This window comes from Urtica dioica, chromosome 5 (genome assembly GCF_054948205.1).
Source record: "Urtica dioica subsp. dioica isolate 48M chromosome 5, U.dioica_male_clone48M_v1_H2, whole genome shotgun sequence".
In the NCBI taxonomy this organism is placed as follows: domain Eukaryota; kingdom Viridiplantae; phylum Streptophyta; class Magnoliopsida; order Rosales; family Urticaceae; genus Urtica; species Urtica dioica.
Window position 1 is genome coordinate 30,809,744 of NC_142760.1, and position 19,853 is coordinate 30,829,596.

The window sequence follows — 19,853 nt, forward strand, 5'->3', positions numbered from 1 at the left end:
ATTTTTGTTACTGTTTATAATTTCATTTATAAGAAAAATAATTTTAATTACAAAAAATTAGCAAAATAGCCAAATCAAACCTTATGATTTGCTATTTAGCCAATGTTTTGTAAATACTAAGTAAATAGCCATGCTGATGACGTGGCCCAATAATAGGTTTTTTTTATTTCCGAAAATTGCCCATGTGCGTTTGAATTTTGAATTACAATTTTGAATTTTCGGTATGAATGTTTTCCCGAATTTTTTTGAATTGTTTCCCGATATAATGTGAACATGATCTGGTCAATTTATGTTTCCCTTTATTTTAGGGACTAAATGGGCGTGGAAGTTGTATTTTATTTGTTTCTTTTTATATATTTATTTTTGATATTATCGGCCAGATATGTATTCCCTCGTTTATTATTTAAATTCTTGTTCATAAAGCCCAGAATTTTTCAAACGTTGTTACATTTCTCTTTTCGCCTTGTCTGGTTTTTCGCTTATTGAGTCAGGTGATGAAAGTTTTTTAATATTGATTTCATTCTTGAGGTTTATCACAGTTTATTTACGAATATTTACGTTGGTGTTATAATGCAGTTTAGCTTTTTGAACGCCAGTGGCGGGAGATTCACAATTCAGGTGGTGTAAATACAGAATGTAATTTAAATGATTTACAAACTGTTATTTACGATGATCTTGATTTGAAAAACTTCCCAATGAATTTTGACGTTAATGTCAATAACGTATTTACGCGAAAGGATGTTCTTGTGGCTGCTATGAGCATGATTGCACTTCGTGGTAACTTTGAATTCCGGGTTCAGAGATCTAGCAAAACCCGATATAGTATTGTATGTTTGAATGTTGGATGTTGCTGGATTATGAGAGTGTCTATATGTTCTTCATCAAATATGTGGGTTATTAGGACGTTTGTAAAAGAACATAATTGTTACGGATCTTCTATTGTTCATAAACATAAGCAGGCGTCGTCGTCGTTGATAAGCAAGTGCATTAAAGATGATTTTAGGGGCTCTATGGCTGACAAAATTTCAGCAGTTGGTGTTGTTGAAATAATGAAGTCTCGATATAAAGTTGATACTAGTTATTTCAAGGTGTGGAAGAGACGTGCAGAGGTGCTAAAAGAGTTGCGTTGTGACTACGAAAAATCATACAGTCATTTACCTATAATTGGTGATTTGATTGTTGAAAAGAATCCAGGTATTTTCGATTTTTAAGTATCACTCTCTGCATAATTAGCTACGTAAGCCACCTAAACTATATCAATTGTAAATTAACCAACCTTTGGTAAATACTTTGTAAATAACCAACTTGTATACGTGGCATCTTATTAACTACATTTTTTACATGTTTGACTGAGTTAAATATGTCTTTTATTAATCTGTTAATAAGTTAACTTTGCTATTTACAAGAAATTAACCAAAAGTGGGCTATATCCCAATTCACTATAACCGTGTGGCTATATAACTAAGAAATATATGTTGAGTTGCATTTGTATTTACATTTATTTACAACTTTGGCAGTTAATATACTATACCTGATTTACTGTTTTTATATTTACACAGGTTCATATTGTGCTACAGAAGTTAATCTTGATAAGTCATTCAAATATTTTTTCTTGGCTCTTGGGGCGTCGGTGCATGGATTCCAGTATTGTAGGCCCGTTATTTCGGTGGATGACACATTTTTGAAAGGGAAATCCCATGGTACGTTACTTTTGGCGACTGCTCAGGATGGGGATAATCATTTGTTCCCACTGGCTTTTAGTATTGTTGATTCTGAAAATGACAAATCTTGGAATTGGTTCATGGTGCAATTGAGGCATGTTTATGGGGTCAAGGAGGACTTGGTATTTGTATCGGATAGAAATTTGTCAATCCCTAAGGCAGTTCATGATGTATTTCCTGAGGCCAAATTTGCTATATGCATGCAACACTTATGGGCTAACGTGAAAACAAAATTTGGGAAGTCTTTCATTCAGCCTCTGTTTTATAGGTGTGCTAAGGCTTACACGCCGAAAGAGTTTGATTTATTTTTGAACATTATCTCGTGCTCTAATAAAAAGATCAAAAAATATTTGCTGCGGGCCAATCCAGAATTGTGGTCTCGAAGTCATTTTCCAGGAAAGAGGTTTAATGTGATGACTACCAATATTTCGGAGTGCTTGAATGCAGTTTTGAGAGAAGCAAGGGGTTGGCCTGTGGCCATGTTGGTTTTGTGTTATCGTAGCCTTATTCAAGATTGGTTCAATAAGAAAAGACTTCTCATTCCAAAAATGCAATCTGGCCTTACAAATACTGGTCTCAAGATGTTATTTGAGTCCCAAGAAGCTGCAAGGACTATGAACGTAAGTTTATAATGAATGTATCCAAAAATAAAAGTTCTTAATATTTACATATTTACATCACATATTAACAACCATTTATGTTGTCAAAACCAAGGATTCACAAACTCGGGTTTACTCAGATTTACTACAAAGTACGTCAAACCCTATTTGAAACTGCCAATATTTACTCTGATTTACTGCAAAATATTTCAAAAGCTCTTTCATTCTAACAATAAACACTCAACCATTTTAAACGCATTCACAATAGTTTTTCCCATACATTTACACTGAAACCTGATTTCATTTTACCACGCATCAATATATTGACAAACTCATCAAGATGAATACAAAACCAAGGATTCACAAACTCGGATTTACTGCAAAGTACGTCAAACCCTATTTGAAACTGCCAATATTTACTCTGATTTACTGCAAAATATTTCAAAACCTCTTTCATTCTAACAATAAACACCCAACCATTTTAAACGCATTCACAATGGTTTTTCTCATACATTTACACCGAAACCTGATTTCATTTTACCACGCATCAATATATTGACAAACACATCAAGATGAATACATCAAACCCGTTTCACAATAGTCGGTTCCCCCAAATTTCGTGGTCATGAACAGGGTTATGTGTAAATGTTAGGATTATAGACCAATAATACACGGACTCATAATATATAGGGAGAGGAATGTTCTATACCGTATATTTCATAATCGAATCCAAAAAAGAAAATTTTTTCATAGTTAAGTAAATCGAGGTTGAAAAGAAATTTTTTTCATAGTTTAAGAAGTAAATCGAGGTTGAATATTGGTAAATAAGAGTTTCAATTGCAAAAAAATCACACATGCATACCTGTTGGAGCCGTAAAGAGGAGGTGGTCTGAAAAATTGTTCCAGTTCGTTGGTTGTCGCAAATGGTGTACCTGTTCGTCGGAGAGAGGAGAGGTTTTGAAATATTTTTGGGAGATTTTTTTTCTTAATGGCAGATTGAAAATGGTTGAGAGATATTCGGAAATCAATTGCACTTATTATTCCTCGATTTTCGTTTACACGTTACCTCATTTAATTTTTTTTTTAAGTAAACCGTGTGCATGGGCGGGAAAGGTTGGGCTTTTTAGTAAATGCAGATGTTTCTTAAATGATATCTGGCTATTTACTTAGTATTTACAAAACCTTAGCTATTTAGCAATTTTAAAGGTTTGATTTGGCTATTTTGTTAAATTACCCTTTTAATTAACTGTAATTTAAAACAGTCATTAAAAACATTATTCTTATAATTTTTCGAAAAAAATATGAAAACTGCGGATTTAAGGCTGCATGTATTACATCTCTGGTCCGAATGTTTTGCTATTTATTTAATAGATCTTGACAGGGACTAACTATTATTACGCATTAATATTCCCAAACCACTGTTTTTTCATTTGATTAAATTAGCAGATGCCAGGAAAATATCGATTCTCTAATCTTTATTATATTCATATTCTAATAGCGAAATTACCCACTAAAGGGCTATGTGGTCAAATTAGGACATGACACGTTGTTTGGTTACGCGATGCTCTAATATCCGTCAACATTGGTGGAATGTTAGATTTCACGTATGATATAATGAGCACTAAAGGGACCCATATTTATATAACATTACATTATTTAGTTCTATGACGTTTTACAAGAAAAGAAAGAAAAAAAATGCCATGACGTGGCTGAATAAGCACATGATTTGGACGATACTAACTTCTCCACGTGGAGATGATTTAGTGCATAATGGGGAAAGTAATAATAATATATAAATATTTTGATTGTTTGACAGAGGAAGAAGATCTCAATACAACTCTAAAGTGCCGATTCCGATTTTTAGTGGAAGATATTATTAACGAAGAAGGAACAAAAGACTAAAAGGAACTACTTAATTTTCTATTTTCTAGGATGAAGTAACCATCATATATAATATACAAGACTTATATATCTGAAAATTATATTAAGACACCTATGGCATAGCGGAGCTAGGAATTCCAATAAAGGATGGACAAATTTGAAAAAAAAAACATTCAAAGAGACAAATTTAAAAAAATTTAAAAAATTTAAAAATTATAAAATTTATAAAAAAATTAAAATAAAAATTGTAATTTTTAAAAGTTGAAGGGGGGCATTGAACTCTCTGGACCCAAAGCAGCTCCGCCTTTGCACCTATGCACTATTTATACTTGTCGAAGTGACTTGAAAAGTTTCTTCACGTCGAAGCGAGTTGAAAAGTTTCTTTTGATAAAAAATTACATCTTCTAAAATAATGTTATGGAAAAAAAATTCATGTGCTCTCATTTTCTCGCACAAGCGATTTATGAATGTCAATTTTTAAAACAACAATGACCTTTTCATTCAATAACAATAGCCAAATCATCTAAGTTTATGATACAACACACAGACACTTAAAGATTCAACACATATTAGTTTGCAATTTAAAAGACTCATAATATAGTTTATGGCCAACTTTGTTTTCCTAATGAGGGGTAAAGTTCCACGGACTACAACCAAGCTCTGAATTCGAGCGAAGATTGTCGTAACTCACTTGTCATTGATGCAACATCTTTCATTTTTTTTTACAATATGTATTTTCCATTAAAGCGACGTTGTTCACTATTTCTTTTTTAACGGTTCCAACACGAGCAATGTATCTTTTTTTTTTTTTTTTTTGATCAAAAGATGTCAACTTTCATTAATCAAGGCTTATTAGCCATAATATCCGGGTACAGCCAAGGGGGAGCTTCGTTTTCCCATAGCACTTCGGAATCGAAGCGAAGAGAAAACTTAGCGAGTTTGTGAGCAGGAACATTACAGTTGCGATTGATAAAGAAAAAGTGCAGTTCTTCAAAGCTTTCTCCCAAACATTTTATTTCGTCAATGTATCTAGCCTTTTGTTTACTTGAGTTTCGAGACTGAGCGACAAAAATTAATCGAGATTCAGTGTTACTCTTTTTTTTTTCTTGGTTTATTGACGTTAAAAATATTATTTTGCAGTAACATGGAGAGTTTTGATTGGCCTTTTTTAGATATATATAATCAATTAAGCTTTTCTAACGTTATTTTTCATTTTAGCCAACGTTTCAAATTCTATAAAAAAAAGTAGTCACTTATGTTCTATAATTAATTCCACATATTCAATGCACGTTATTTTTTCATTAACTCGTCTCTCTCTCTCTCTCACTCTCTCTCTCTCTCTCTCATTAATGTAAAATTTAGTAACTCTTTAACCCCAATTTGTTCTTCGTCTCCGTAAAAAATTCAGGTGTTAATAATTGTTAATATAGATTATACCTAATGTAGATATTCGATTCAATATAGTTTTTTGTTGAGAAAAAAACTTGTGGATGTTAGAAGAGTAGATAATAGGCTATTATCACATGTTCTATTTATCACTACTAATACAATGATAATCCGTGTAGATAATTGGTCGTATGGAGTTTAGTTCTTTTTTTTCTTCTTCTGTTTATGCCTTGATTTGGCAAAGAAACAAAATTGTGGATGCTAGAAGAGTAGTTAATAGTCTATTTATTAGTACTAACCATGATAATCGGTGTGGATAATCAGTTTGTTCTCTTTTTTTTTTTTTTTTCTTCTATTTATGGGTTGATTTGGTTGAGAAAGAAGAAGGAACTAAGTCGCTTTGGTTCCTATTTCTGAAGAAGCGTGCTGGGTTTGGAGGCTTGAAGTCGATGCTGCTTTCAAGGAGAAGAGAGCGGCAGCTGGTTTAGTGGTCAGAGACTGTGAGTTCGAGTGGAGCTGGTGCAGTCCTATCCAAGCAGACTCGGCTAAGGAAGCGGAGCTCCATTCTGTTTTCATAGCTCTGCTAGGGGCCAAGTTCAGAGGGTTGACGAGTTTAGTGGTGGTGAGTGATAATCAAAAAGTCATTCTCAGTTTGGAGGTTTACAAGAAATGCCCCTCTTGGAAGTTGGCTGCTTTGTTTAAGTCAGTTTTACAGTTATGTCAGTTCTTCGATTTTGTTTCTTTTGTTTGGAGGCCTAGGAGCTGGAATCTTGTTGCTCATAGAGTTTGTCAGTGGGCTCAATGCTCTCTAGTTTCGGGATTTTTTTTCATGTTGGGGATTCTCCGCCCCTTGTGCGAGAAGCTTTAAGCCTTTGTGCTTTGGATTAATGCAGTTTGTGGGTTCTCCCGGCCCTCCTCTTTGCCTCTCCTTGGGGTTGAGGTGGTTCCGGTGAGAGCCCACTCTATTTCCAAAAAAAAAAAAAGTCTTTTTTAGTAGCTTAATAAGAAATATTGACGTGAAGGAAATAAGGAAATTAAAACTGCTTTTTTTACTTGTTGGTTTGATTTTTTTTTTTTTTCCAAAACATAATACGGATATGTAAATGGGCGGGAAAAATGAAACCGGGGAAAAGGGGGTCAATTACTACCAATTGATAAATTATGATGGCTAATTATCAATTATTAACAAAACGTTGGCTATTTTACAATTTCCATTATTCAAAATGGCTATTGTGCATCAACATCTTCTTTTTTTTTTTTTTTAATCTAATCATGCTTTTTTTTAATCAAAATACATATGTGATTTGGAAAAATGATATGAATATATTAATTTTATCGTAATTTGTGTATTAGTAATGTTACATATTTCAATATCTTATTAAACTATATAAAATATGGGCTAGTGAGTTACATTATAGCAATTCTAATGTTAAGAAGTCTCCAGACACATCACTTTAAAAAAATATATATGTTTATTAAATATCCATCTATATCACTAGTTAGCAAATTTTGAAATAAAATACTCCAATTGTGGGCAACTTTAAAAGTTACCTACCATAGCCCCACATTATGATTTTATCATTTTATTTAGGTATTCTTATTAATTTATCTATCTTTTTTTTCAAAGTTGAGCATTGATGCTAGACATGGTTATCGATGCTCAACAGTGCCCACAACAATGCACAAAGCAACTATATGTGCTACTTTTTTTTTTTTTAGGGAAAGGAAAACTTCATTAACCAGAAACAGGGGGGAGGTCCCTGATATTACAACCAGTTAACCACACAGGGCAAGAGTTTAAACGACAATCCAAAATTACACGATTAAAACGATTTTTTGCAACCCGATGGGCAGCAGTGTTACACCACCGGGGGATCCAAGAGCAGGTCGTCGGAGTAGAGGAGATCCGGAGCTCGGTGCAGATATCAGCGACAATGGGTCCTTGGAGGCCGGAAGTCTGGGAGTTCCCGACCAGTTGGACTGCCCGGAGGCAATCCGATTCCACCGCAGCGACTCGCCAACCGTTCTCACGCACATAGCGGAGACCTTCCCGGATCGCACGGCACTCCGCCGTCAACGCCGAATCCACACCGGTGATTTCCAAAGCCAGCACCCCCACCACCCCACCTAGGTGGTTACGAACCACCGCTCCAATCGCAGCCCGAAGCGATTCGGCATCCCATGCCGCATCAGCGTTTAGCTTCAGCAGTCCCGCACGTGGTCTCTCCCAGGACGTCAAAGAAGAAACAGCAGGCCCCGGTGTCGAATCCAGCTTGGCTGAGACCGACTTGAAACTCGAAAGCCAATTCACCGTATCAGTAACCCACGCGTCGGGGCTTTTCACCACACTCTCAAACATACGGAGGTTTCGATCAGACCACGCCGCCCAGACCAACCCACAAAACAACTCTAGGTCCGCCGTCGAGAGGCACCGGAAAGCACGGAGGCAAACTTCCTTAAAAGGGAGCACACCGGTCTTCTCCACCCACTTCCCTAGGGACGATCCCTCCCAAATCGCCTTAGCTCGCTCACAAGACCACGTCTTCCGGAAGCGCTCCACAAAACACACAAAAAGGGAGGCACGAAATCCCTTTTCGTCTGAGATTCCCCATGGTGGGGAGAACCTCGAACCAACACCGCCACAAAACGTGTTTCAACTTGGGAGGGATAGCTAGATTCCACAACTTCTTCCACCAAGGGGAAACCGAGTTGTACGAGCACGACGGACCGCTATGGCCCCTAGATCTAGCTAGTCGGTAGCCCGAGCGCACCGTGTGGATGCCGTTCTCTTCGAAATGCCACACGAGTCGATCCGTCCTGGTCCCGTCTCCCACCGGCAACCTCAACACAGCCTCGGCATCATACGGGCTTAGAAGAGCATTAACCACGTCACGATTCCAGCCCCCTCCTTCAGCCATGAAGTCCGCTGTTCGCCACGGAAACCCATCGTCCGGCTCCTCCGAGGTGAGTTTGAACGCGCCCGGTCTAGGAACCCACGGGGCTGCGAAGGCTCGTAAGTTCCCGGGGCCTACTTGCCATCTAATCCCCAACCGCACAAGGTCCAACCCCCAACAAAGACTCTTCCCCAAGAAAGAGAAGTGATCTTTGCTTTGGAGGTCGTAAATCCCGGAGTGAGGAAAATATTTCGCTTTGAAAACCCGAGTCATGATGCACTCCGGGGAGTGAATGATGCGCCACACTTGCTTTCCCACTAGTGCTTGGTTGAAGTCTCCAAGATCCTTGAAACCCAACCCCCCTTCGCTCTTCGGTACCGTAACGAACTCCCAACTTTTCCAATGTATTTTCTTCTTGTCCTCCGAGCCTCCCCACCAAAACTTCGCAATCATACCGTGAAGCTCGTCGATAAGGACCTTGGGAAGTTTGAAGAGGCTCATGGTGTAGGTGGGAATAGCTTGGACTACCGCCTTTATAAGCACTTCCCGTCCTCCCGCCGAGAAAGTCCTAGCTCGCCAAGACCGGAGTTGCTTTTGAACACGCGCCGTGATGTTGCTAAAAGATATCCTTTTGTTCCTCCCCACCCGGGTGGGAAGACCCAAATGGGTTTCTAGCTCCGGCGTATACACCATACCAAGCACCTCCGCCAAACCCGCCTTGTCCTCCTCTACAACGTTGCTCGAGCAAGTGAAGACCGACTTATCAAGATTGACCATTTGCCCCGAGCCTTTCTCATAGACCGACAAAACCGTACGAATCGCCTCACAACTCCTCCCGTTGGCACCACAAAAAAGGAGACTATCGTCGGCGAAAAGAAGATAGGAGACCGGAGGAGCTGACCTGGAGCACGAGAAACCCCTCAAAAGACCCAACCGTTCTTGTCCATGGATAAGAGCGGAGAACCCCTCCGCACAAAGGAGAAAGAGATAGGGTGAGAGCGGGCAGCCTTGGCGAAGGCCCCGACTCGGCTGGATCGAGCCTCCCACCCTCCCATTTATGACCACGGAGAAGACGGGGGTCGAGATACACTCGGAGATCACCGACACAAGCTTTGGCCCGAACCCGACTCTCTTCAACATAGCCACGACAAAGCCCCATTCCACATGGTCGTAGGCTTTGCTCATGTCCAATTTGAGAGCAAGAACCCCCCGCTTCCCTTTTGTCCTCATCCGCATGGAGTGAAGAAGTTCGTACGTGATCGCAAAATTGTCTGAGATGAGCCGACCCGGGACGAAGGCGCTTTGTGACTCGGAGATGATGGAAGGAAGCAGCCCCTTGATTCTATTGGCGATCGCCTTCGTAACTATCTTAAGGACCCATTGCATAAGCTTATCGGTCGGAAGTCCGCCACCCGTCTCGGATCCTTAACTTTCGGGACAAGCACAATATTAGTCTCATTCCAATGCCGCACGCTCCCCCGATTGTTAAGCACGTCAATACACTCCTCCCGCACCACCGGACCTACCACACCCCAATTTTTTTGAAAAAAGAGCGCATGGAAGCCATCGGGTCCCGGGGCCTTCCTCGGACCCATGGATAAGAGAGCCCGATTCACGTCGTCAGCAGTGAAGGGTTCTTCGGCCGCCTCCCGGAGCGGGGGTGAGAGGAAAATCACATCTTCCCTAGTGATCAAACGAAACTCCTCCTCCGTAGCACCATTCGATCTAAAAATCGTGGAGAAGTATTGTTCAAACACCCCCCTCACCTCCTCCTCGGACGAAACCCACTCTTCATTTTCGTTCAAGACCCCACGGACGGTGTTTCGGCTCTCCCTCCTTGACGCTCTCGAGTGGAAATAAGCCGAATTCTTGTCCCTCCCCTTGAGCCAGTCCGCTCGGGCTCTTTGCTTCCAATAATATTCATCGATGAGGATAATGGACTCCAGCTCCCTACCCACACGCTTGATTTCCCTACAAATGGAAGGAGTACATACCTCGTTGTTTAGTTCCTCCAGCCTCGCTGAAAGCTCTTTCATTCGGGACTCCCGATGCCCGAATGAGGACCTCGCCCACCTTCTCAGCGCCCCACGGCACGCATTCAGCCTCGCCATGCACGTCTCGCCTCGCTGCCGGCCCGGAATACCGTTCCACGCCCTTTGGATAAGACCCTCGCAATCGGCGTTCGTCAGCCAACTCGGTTCGAAGGCCCAGCGCTTCCTGGATAGCGAACGGGACGGGTACGCTGGTGGTCTTCCTTCGGTATCAATCAAGAGAACCCGATGGTCAGACCCCCAGAAGTCGAGGACCTCAACGAACCCAGCCGGAAAAAGGGATTTCCAGACCAAGTTAGCACAAGCCCGGTCCAGCTGGCACTGAACATTTCCATCCCAACTCCTCCTATTGTTCCAGGTCAAGAGCTCTCCCTTGAAACCCAGATCGTTCAGCCCACACTCCTCAAGAGCCTCCGCAAAACGTGCCATATCGATGGCCTTGCGCCTCGTAGAACTGGCATGCTCAAAGTCGAACAGGACCTCATTAAAGTCTCCCCCCCACACAGCCACGCCATACTGCCATCATCGCGAAGTCTTCTCAGCAAATCCCATGAAAGATGGCGTCGGGACTCATGGGCCTCACCGTAGAAGCCCGTGAATCTCCAATGCCTACCTTCCGCATACCGAACTCCCGCATCAATGTGCTCCTTGTTGGAGCTTCGAATAGTCACCTCAACATCCTCTGACCAGGCCATATAAAGGCCTCCGCTCAAACCCACCGCATTAACTCCAAAACCATTATTGAAACCAAGCCTCCGTTTTAATCTCGTCATCCTACCTCCTTTCAATTTTGTTTCCGAAAGAAAAAGGAGGTCCGGACGCCGCTCGCGAATGAGTCTCCGCAGGCAGCCCATCGCCCGGGGATTTCCCAATCCCCGGACGTTCCAACATATAATCTTCATTGGTCCCGGACAGCCCGCCCCTGGCCGGCGGCCGATACATTTGAAAAAGTTCCGTCGAGTGAATCCCCATGAGAAGGAAACACTGGCGGGGGGACGAGAGAAACAGATGGGGATCCCCCTCCGACCTCCACGGTCATCTCGGGGGAGAGTTGGCCGGAGGACGAGACCCTGCGTCACTTTGCAGAAGGATTCCGCGCGGTCTTGGGTAGGGCGAGCTCACCAGTCTTCTTGGATTGGGCGAGCTCACCAGTCTGGGCGGTCTTGGGTTGGGCGAGCTCACCAGTCTTCTTGGGTTGGGCGAGCTCACCGGTCTTGGGTTGGGCGAGCTCACCAGTCTGCTTGGGTTGGGCGAGCTCACCAATCTGCGCGGTCTTGGGATGGGCGAGCTCACCAGTCTTCTTGGGTTGGGCGAGCTCACCGGTCTTGGGTTGGGCGAGCTCACCAGTCTTCTTGATCGTGGGACTGCGCTTAGTCAAAGGAGGACCTATGCTAGTCGGGGAAAAAGTCAACCGAAAGGAGTCCTGCAGCTTCGCTAGTTCGGCTGGGTCAAGGGGAGCCCCACCTACAGGCCGGGGCCCAGCTCCTGAATGGCCCAACTCCTCCTGGTGGCCAAGGGAAGATAGGCCCTGTCCAGGGACCAATCTTAAGTTCGGGCCCGAAGGAGGGGAATGGGATGTCCCCTGAAGATTAATTGGATTCGCCAATGGGCCCAGGCCCAATTCCTTAGACTTGTCCACTATATGACTTAGTCTCCCTGTTGCATCACCTCGAGCCAAACGCGTCAAAGCCTGTGGACTGCCCAGAGCTGAATCCGGAAGAGAAGGATTCTCATAAAGGTAAGTCTGATTGTTCCCTTTTTTTCCGTTTCAGACGTGTTACCTTAGTCAAATCAGCGGTAATGGGAATTTTTGTCGTTCTCTGGTCCTGAGGGTCTGCCAGCTCCGTGCAACCACTCTCTCTCGAAGTCCCCCCACCTCGATCAACGCGAATTAGGGTTTCAGGCCCTCCAGCGCGTGTGTACCCCACCGCAGCTTCCTTGGCCGGGCCATCGGACTGTCCCTCGGTCTCAGGCCGCACGTTCCCAACCTCAGTCCTAGCCCTTCCTCCATCAGAAAAACCGCTCGCAACTCTAGACCTCGCATCAAGCCAGGCGTCGTAGATCGGAACCGCAGCAAACCCGTCTTTCTGAACAGGGCGATCCACTTTCCGGTGACACTCCGAGGTGTTATTGTTGTCAATGGTGCCCACAAGAAGAGTTGTAATATTTATATTATACATTTGATGTAATAAAGTCTCATGAAGACTCTTGCTTGTAATTGCCTATTCATTTAATAATAAAGTTGAAACGTTCATTCATTATTTCTTTGTTTGAAGCTTTATGATAAAACCTTAGTCTTTTAGTCCATAAACAAACTTAACAACTTACGAAGAGACAAATGTAGATTTGCATGAACAAACTCTTCGTAGTTTGCTTAAAACGATATATTCGCAATCTTAGGGTCAAAGGACTATTGACCTCAGTACGATTGTTAAAAGAATCTATGATGTCTGGTTATGAGGCATTGAGAGTTAGAGACTCTATAGTTCTTCTAGGTATCTTCCGAAGGTACTGAATTGACCAGTGCACTTCTAGAGACAAGATAAGAACAAACCATTTAACCTCTTATGTCTCGAAGTCACTATGTATGAATTGCATCATGCTTACCTTAATCCTGAAATGAGACATGCCATTTCACAGCTTACGTATTCTCATTTGAGAAAGTCAGAGTTCGGACTCACTATGTGATTCCGAACAGGGCCTATTGGTGAAGTACTAAGTTGTGAGAATGTCATGAGTAACTTTGTGAAGTTCTCATAGATATGGAATTCATGTACAAGATTGCTGAAATGCAATGTATGTCACCTCATGCTTTGTTCCTTAGAGTGTGAATAAATGAACTGGCCAGTGTCCAAATTGAGTCCTGACTCTTTTGGATGCAACAATGTGACTTGTTAGCTCCTCGTCAATACATTGTTTCTAACTTATTCACAAGCGACAAAGGAGTTGAGGAAATAACAGCTAGAAGGGTAAAATGGTAATTTAGTAAATCCCGACTAGCTGATGACATTCATGAAGGGTAAACATAGATAATATTCAGTGGATCCGCTCATCATAATTAGGTTGAATTCTTGAGTAGAAAATAAATTCATTTGAACCGAGAGATTTTCAGTGTCAACTCTTTAGTGGAGTCAGTTGGCATTAAGCTAAACTTGGAAAAGGTTTGTGAACTTTTGAGTCCAAGTGTTTAGCTCAAGCTTTGTTCATTTCGGTCCAAGAGGTCACTGTCACGAATCACATCGAGTAGGAATAGTTAAACTGGAAGCTAAGTCAAAACAAGAACAAAAATTGTAAAAATTGTATTTTTGTCTTTTGAGACATAGGATGAAATGAATGTCAATAAATTTTTTGACATGGTCATTTGATGACAAGTAACACTCGGCTATAATAAGATTAATTGGGCCTTGTGGATTAATTTCATTTCATAAGAATTTTAATGAAAATTCTTAATGGGTCTTTTTCATGTTGTCATGAACAAGTGGAAAAGCTTCTAGAAGGCCTTTCTAGAATAGGGATAGGCGCCCAACACACCCAAGGAAAGAGAGAATATTTTGTGCATAAATGTATGAAGATACTTGCCAAAAGAAAAAGAGGAAACAAATTTCCCCTAAGGGGAAAGCAAGGTAGGCGCCCAAAAGGATCAAGAGAGAAGCAAATAAAAGAGGAAACAAATCCAAGGACTTACTTGCTTAGTCTTGGCCGTGTGACTCTTTGAAGGAAAAGGGAAATTGGCTCATGAATATGTGATATTCTATAGAAGAGGAAATTACCTTATTGAATGTGAGACCTCTCCTATAAATAGGAGCCCATTTTCTTCACAATTCATTCATCAAAAGTTTTAGAGATTGAGAGCTTCTCTCTCTAGACTTGGCCGCCCCTTCCTCTCTCTCTCTCTAGTTTATTTTCGATTTTTTTTTGTTTTGGCACCTAGGTCCTCATTTGACCTATTGTTTAGCTCTGCGACTTCAAGACTCGCTCTTAAGTCGTAGTGTTTAAAAGTGCCCACTCACTAATTCCTTTTCTCTCGAGTGATTTAGTGATAGAAACTTTCGTGGTTGCTCGAAGTGCAGAGGAAAGAAAGAGGGACGTGCTGCGAGGAGAGACGAGCGTTGCAACTTTCTAAGAGCTTCTCAAAGATCAAGCTTCAAGAAAGGTTAGTAATCTTCTTAGCTCATAATAGTTTTTAATTACGTGTACTTGCTCTTTGTCTAGGTTAGTAAATACTGGTTTTACTTGTAAAAAGAAATTTTTTAAAATTCCGCCGCTTACCGAAGCGTTAATTATTTTCTTAAACCCTAGATCGATTCCAACAGTTATGACCCAGGTATCCACAACGAAAGCAGAGCGACCCCAAATTCTCATACTTGGCCTGTATCCAGAGGGTCGGCTTATCCTTTCGATCCAGGAAAAACCCAGGAAACAGGGGCTTTGTTGTGGAAATCACCACCTGGAAGCGAACCGCCGAGCCAAACCGGTCCTGGTTTAGCCTATAATCCAGACCCCTCCCAAACAGGCTTGCGTAGCGCTGAATGCTCAGTGAATGGATGCAGTCAGGAGGGAGGCCGGAGAGCCTGATCCAGAAGGGGGTGCGAGTGAAGTCAATCTCGTCGATATTCAGGTTCTTTGGCCATTCCTGCACCACCATACGGGCTCCCTTGATCGTCCACGGCCTTCTCGCAAGAAACACCTCCCTATCGGCCTTCCGGGAAAACTGGAACATAAAAACTCCCGGTTTAATCTCCTTCACCGACCACTTAGCCGAACTCCTCCACACCTTGGCCAGGACCGCCATGATGGTTGACTTGCTAACCGGCTTCTTTGAGAGGATTTTGGCCAATAACACCTCCTCGTCACGTATGGTCTGAGTCGATGAAGTTTCAGCAAGTGAAACCTCTGAATCAGAAATAGACATTGTGAACTCCATCGCATCCTCTTGGTCCCCATTCCCCCCAACCACCGGCGACAGAGGACCTGAACCAAGCGAACTCATGATGAAACAGAGCTAAAGTTCAAAGGACTTCACTCCAAGGACCAATCTAGCGATTATCCCACTTTCTTTCAGTTGTACGGAAGCGTAGCAGTACGGAGAGAAAACAAGGTGTTTTGTTTTAACCAGGCATTTCCTTGTTAACAGAAACAAGATTAGACACTATATGTGCTACTTTAACCAGTGCTACATCAACATGAGTACTCGGCATTGAAGATGCTCTTAAAAGATATTTGTTAACGTTGTTTTGGATCAACATTTAGAATTTTCAATGGCTCGATTTAGAACCAAACGCGATAATTGCACGTAGGTTAAAGTGTGATGAATGAAATCGTCTCTTCTCACCATCCTTTTCCTCGCTGAAAAAAACATTTTTGGTTGCTCGTCGCCTCGTCAGTGGTTTGTCTTGAGGCTTTTGTCAAGGAACTTAGCCCGAGGACCTCGTTAGAGAGACCATCTTATGAGTCTTGATTTTGGAATTGATATGAGGTCTTGAGAATCGACTCGTGGACTTTGAGAGACGACTCGTGGAATTGAATTCGACTCGGGGATCTTGGAGTCGACACAAAGACTCTGAGAGTCCGCTCGTAGACTTGATTCGGGGGTTGAGGTATATCTTTTTGTTACCGTTCTGAGAGTTCAACCCAAGAGCTTGACTCGAGGTTTGAACCAAGAACTTCGCTTGTGGTCTTAGGCTTCATACTTGGGCTCGCTTTGTCGTTTTTGCTCGCTGGGTATTATTTTTACCTTGTGAAAATAACGGCATAAGATTCATATTATATAAACACATAACCAACTTGAACCATAACGATTTCTTTTTAGTCAATGTTTCAATTTTTTTTTAAATAGCCTTTAGATTGACGTGATAAGTGAGCCCAACTAATTTTTTTACCTAATATACCCTTATTAATTGGGTATCATATTTAATTTCAAAATAAATAAATAAATCATTCAAAATTAATTATTTTATTCTAATGTTTTAAATTTCATCTTTTTCTTCACTATTTTATTTCATCTCTCTCCTAGCTATTTCATTCTCATCTCTCTCTAGATTTTTTCTCCTCAACAAAACTTCAAAGGCTCATATATCTCCCTCATATTAAGTCGGAATTGAGCGATTCCGATTCCTATAGATTCGTAGCCGTGAGATCTTGAAGAATATACCCATTATGCCAACTGAAAATTTCTATTCACCGCTATGAAAGTTTGCCGTAGAGGAACTCTGTCCCACCAATACATTTTTTTTATTCTAACGGTATGTGATCTTCACTGCCGATCAAAAAAAGAAGTTATGATATGTGTAACTAGAGCCCTCAACATAAATTTCCCATTGGCGGGAGGTGCTCCCATTTACTCAATGTAAGAGTTAAGATCTCTTAGTTCTTCTTTTCTGATGATAGTTCTAGCATTAATTTGACGATTTTTTGAATTTGTTATGAAATAGGTTTTTTTGTTTTGAATTCGCGTATACTTAATAATCACTAATAAATTTTAATCAATTTATGAGTTTCTTATTTTTCTCATTGAATCACAAAATAGCTAATAACCATTAATATCTGCTTTTTTGAATGGAACTACAGCCACCGAAATGTCCAAGAAATATAGCCTTCAATAATGATTTTTACTTTCTTCTTTTTTTCTTTTTTTTTTTTTTTTTTAATTTTAGCCATATAGTATCATAGATTGCATGATGTATTTGGTTATTGTTTGTCTATTTATGATTCATCATTTACGTCGGTTAATTGTACTTTTTGGATGAGTAACTGTTATATACAGTTAAAAAATAGAATTAATTCATTTTTTACCCCCTGGACTCGTACCTCGATTTCATTTCACCCCTTGGACTCGGAATTGTTGCAGAACTAATCTCAGAACTTAGACACGTGTTACAACTTGTCACTTCCGTCAGTATTTGGACGTTAAGTTTAACTTTTTGATGACGTGACAATATTTAATACTATTTTCTATTATTTTAAATACTTTTAATATTTAAACAGATTAAATAATTAATTTTTTTTTTATTATCTCTCCTCTCTCTCTCTTTCTTGACCATCCCTCTCTGGCCATCAACTTAAAGTCTTAAAGTCTAAACGCACGTACTACTGAAAAAAGTTTACAGACGAACGATTTAAACTTTACCTAAAACCCTCCCTCTATGTGACCACCGTCTCTTCTTCCCGACCCCACCTGAGCCGCCATGTCGATCTGGAGGTCGGTTAGGATTGCCAAAGCCTTACTCTCCTCGACCCCCTCTCTACGCTCTTCCCAAACCCTAATTCATCGCACCCTTCCCTCAACTCACCTCTTTCCTAGCCTAAACCCTAGCCCCAGATTCTTTTCCCAAGCCTTCGATTCCGATTCGAAATTCCCCGATTCGCTGGAGATCGCCGGACATTCCGGCGGCGACCTGAAAGACGGATTCGCCCCCGCCGGGTCCGTGGAGGAGGAACATCAAAATCTCGAGCTCGGAGACGTCAGAAATGCTCAGCCGGAGGAGGAACTCGTCGCCGACGACGAGGAGGAGCGATTCCAGGAGTTTCTGTCGATTCTCAAGACCAACGTCGGGAGAGATTCGTTGAGACCGACCCTCGACGGCTTGGATTCAACTCCGGACGAGGAGCTCTTGGTGAGAGTCGTCGAAACCCTCGAACTCTCCGTCGAGAATTTGATCGGATTCGTGAGCTGGGCTCTGAGGAGCGACGAGGGAGAGCCAAAGCTCATAGGGACTCGGCGGATCGTCGATTCGCTCGTCAAGGCCGCGTCTTCAAGCGGCGATCTCCGCAAGAACGTCACGACCTCGCTGTGGGACTTGGCCAAAGAGATAGGCGAGACCGAAAGCTCGGCTTTGAACTCGGAGACTCTGAACGAGTTGATCGCAGTTTTCTCAAACCAGAGAGGGAGGGTCTACTTTTTTCAGCAGATCCGGGGTCGAACCACAGGTGTGCGCGTGGGGAGAACCAGGAGAGGAAGAAGAAGATAGAAGAAGAAAAGAAAAGAAAGAGAGAGAGAGATGAGAGATAATAAAAAAATATTTAATTATTTAATCTGTTTAAATATTAAAAGTATTTAAAATAATAGAAAATAGTATTAAATATTGTCACGTCATCAAAAAGTTAAACTTAACGTCCAAATACTGACGGAAGTGACAAGTTGTAACACGTGTTTAAGTTATGAGATTAGTTCTGCAACAATCCCGAGTCCAGGGGTGAAATGAAATCGAGGTACGAGTCCAGGGGGTAAAAACGGAATTAATCCTAAAAAATAATACGCGAATAGAGTAAAATGAGGAAAAAATAAGAAAATAAGTCGGATATTAATTAAGCAAAAATGTGATGGAATTGATTAGTTTATTTAATTTTTAATTTAAAATAGACCAAAGAACATTTTTATCATTTTTGGTCAATTTATAATGAGTTGCGAATTTTCAATAACAAAATATTGGCTAAAATGAACTTTAACATTTCAGATAAGCTATTTAATTACAACCTTTGTATGAAGTACTTATATAAAGAAAAAAAAAGTTTAGTTAATTTTCACTGATTACAATATTTTGTTGCTGTTGTTACAATCATATATTTCTTTTTTTAATAATAGACTTATATATAGTGATAGTGAACAATAAAAACTAAATTGGAGCATATAGAAATATTTGGAACCAGATTGAATGAGAGATGAATACGATCATAAGTTTAGGTCATATAACCACTAAACAAAATTGAGAAGATCATAGTAGTTGGTGGTTACAATAAGATTAGTCGAATCGAATGTTTACAACGATCACGTAAACACTAAATACCGTTTAAGATCCGCTAAAGACTACTCGGTTACCAAATAACTGCCATACCATCACATGACGGGAACAATTACCAAAATAACCGTTCATAAGTGAGAATTGATGATCAGTCCACGATCTAACTTCATGCATGCCTATAAAAAGCAGAACATGCCCAACATTAATCTCTAGATACTCACATAAAACTAAGGCACGACTAAGAATCTTCTCATTTTCACTTCATCTATTTTTCAGCACCATCACTTGTATTCAATTTATTTACTTCTTGTTTTTATTTTTGTCTATCATAAAAATAATTCAGTCTAAATTATCGTTGTGTCGATGGAGCCTGTTTGAAATATACTGAACTCTGTCAAAATAATTCTTGTACTTTTTTTTTTGTCATAACAAATATAATAGTTCATGTTTGGGTTAGAATAGTATTTTTAACTTTAAATGATATTATATGCCTATATAAACATATTATTTGCACAAGTAGAATAAATCAATCGTTACATTAGACGTGAATCTACATTAAGTAGTAGTGGACATTAAATACTAA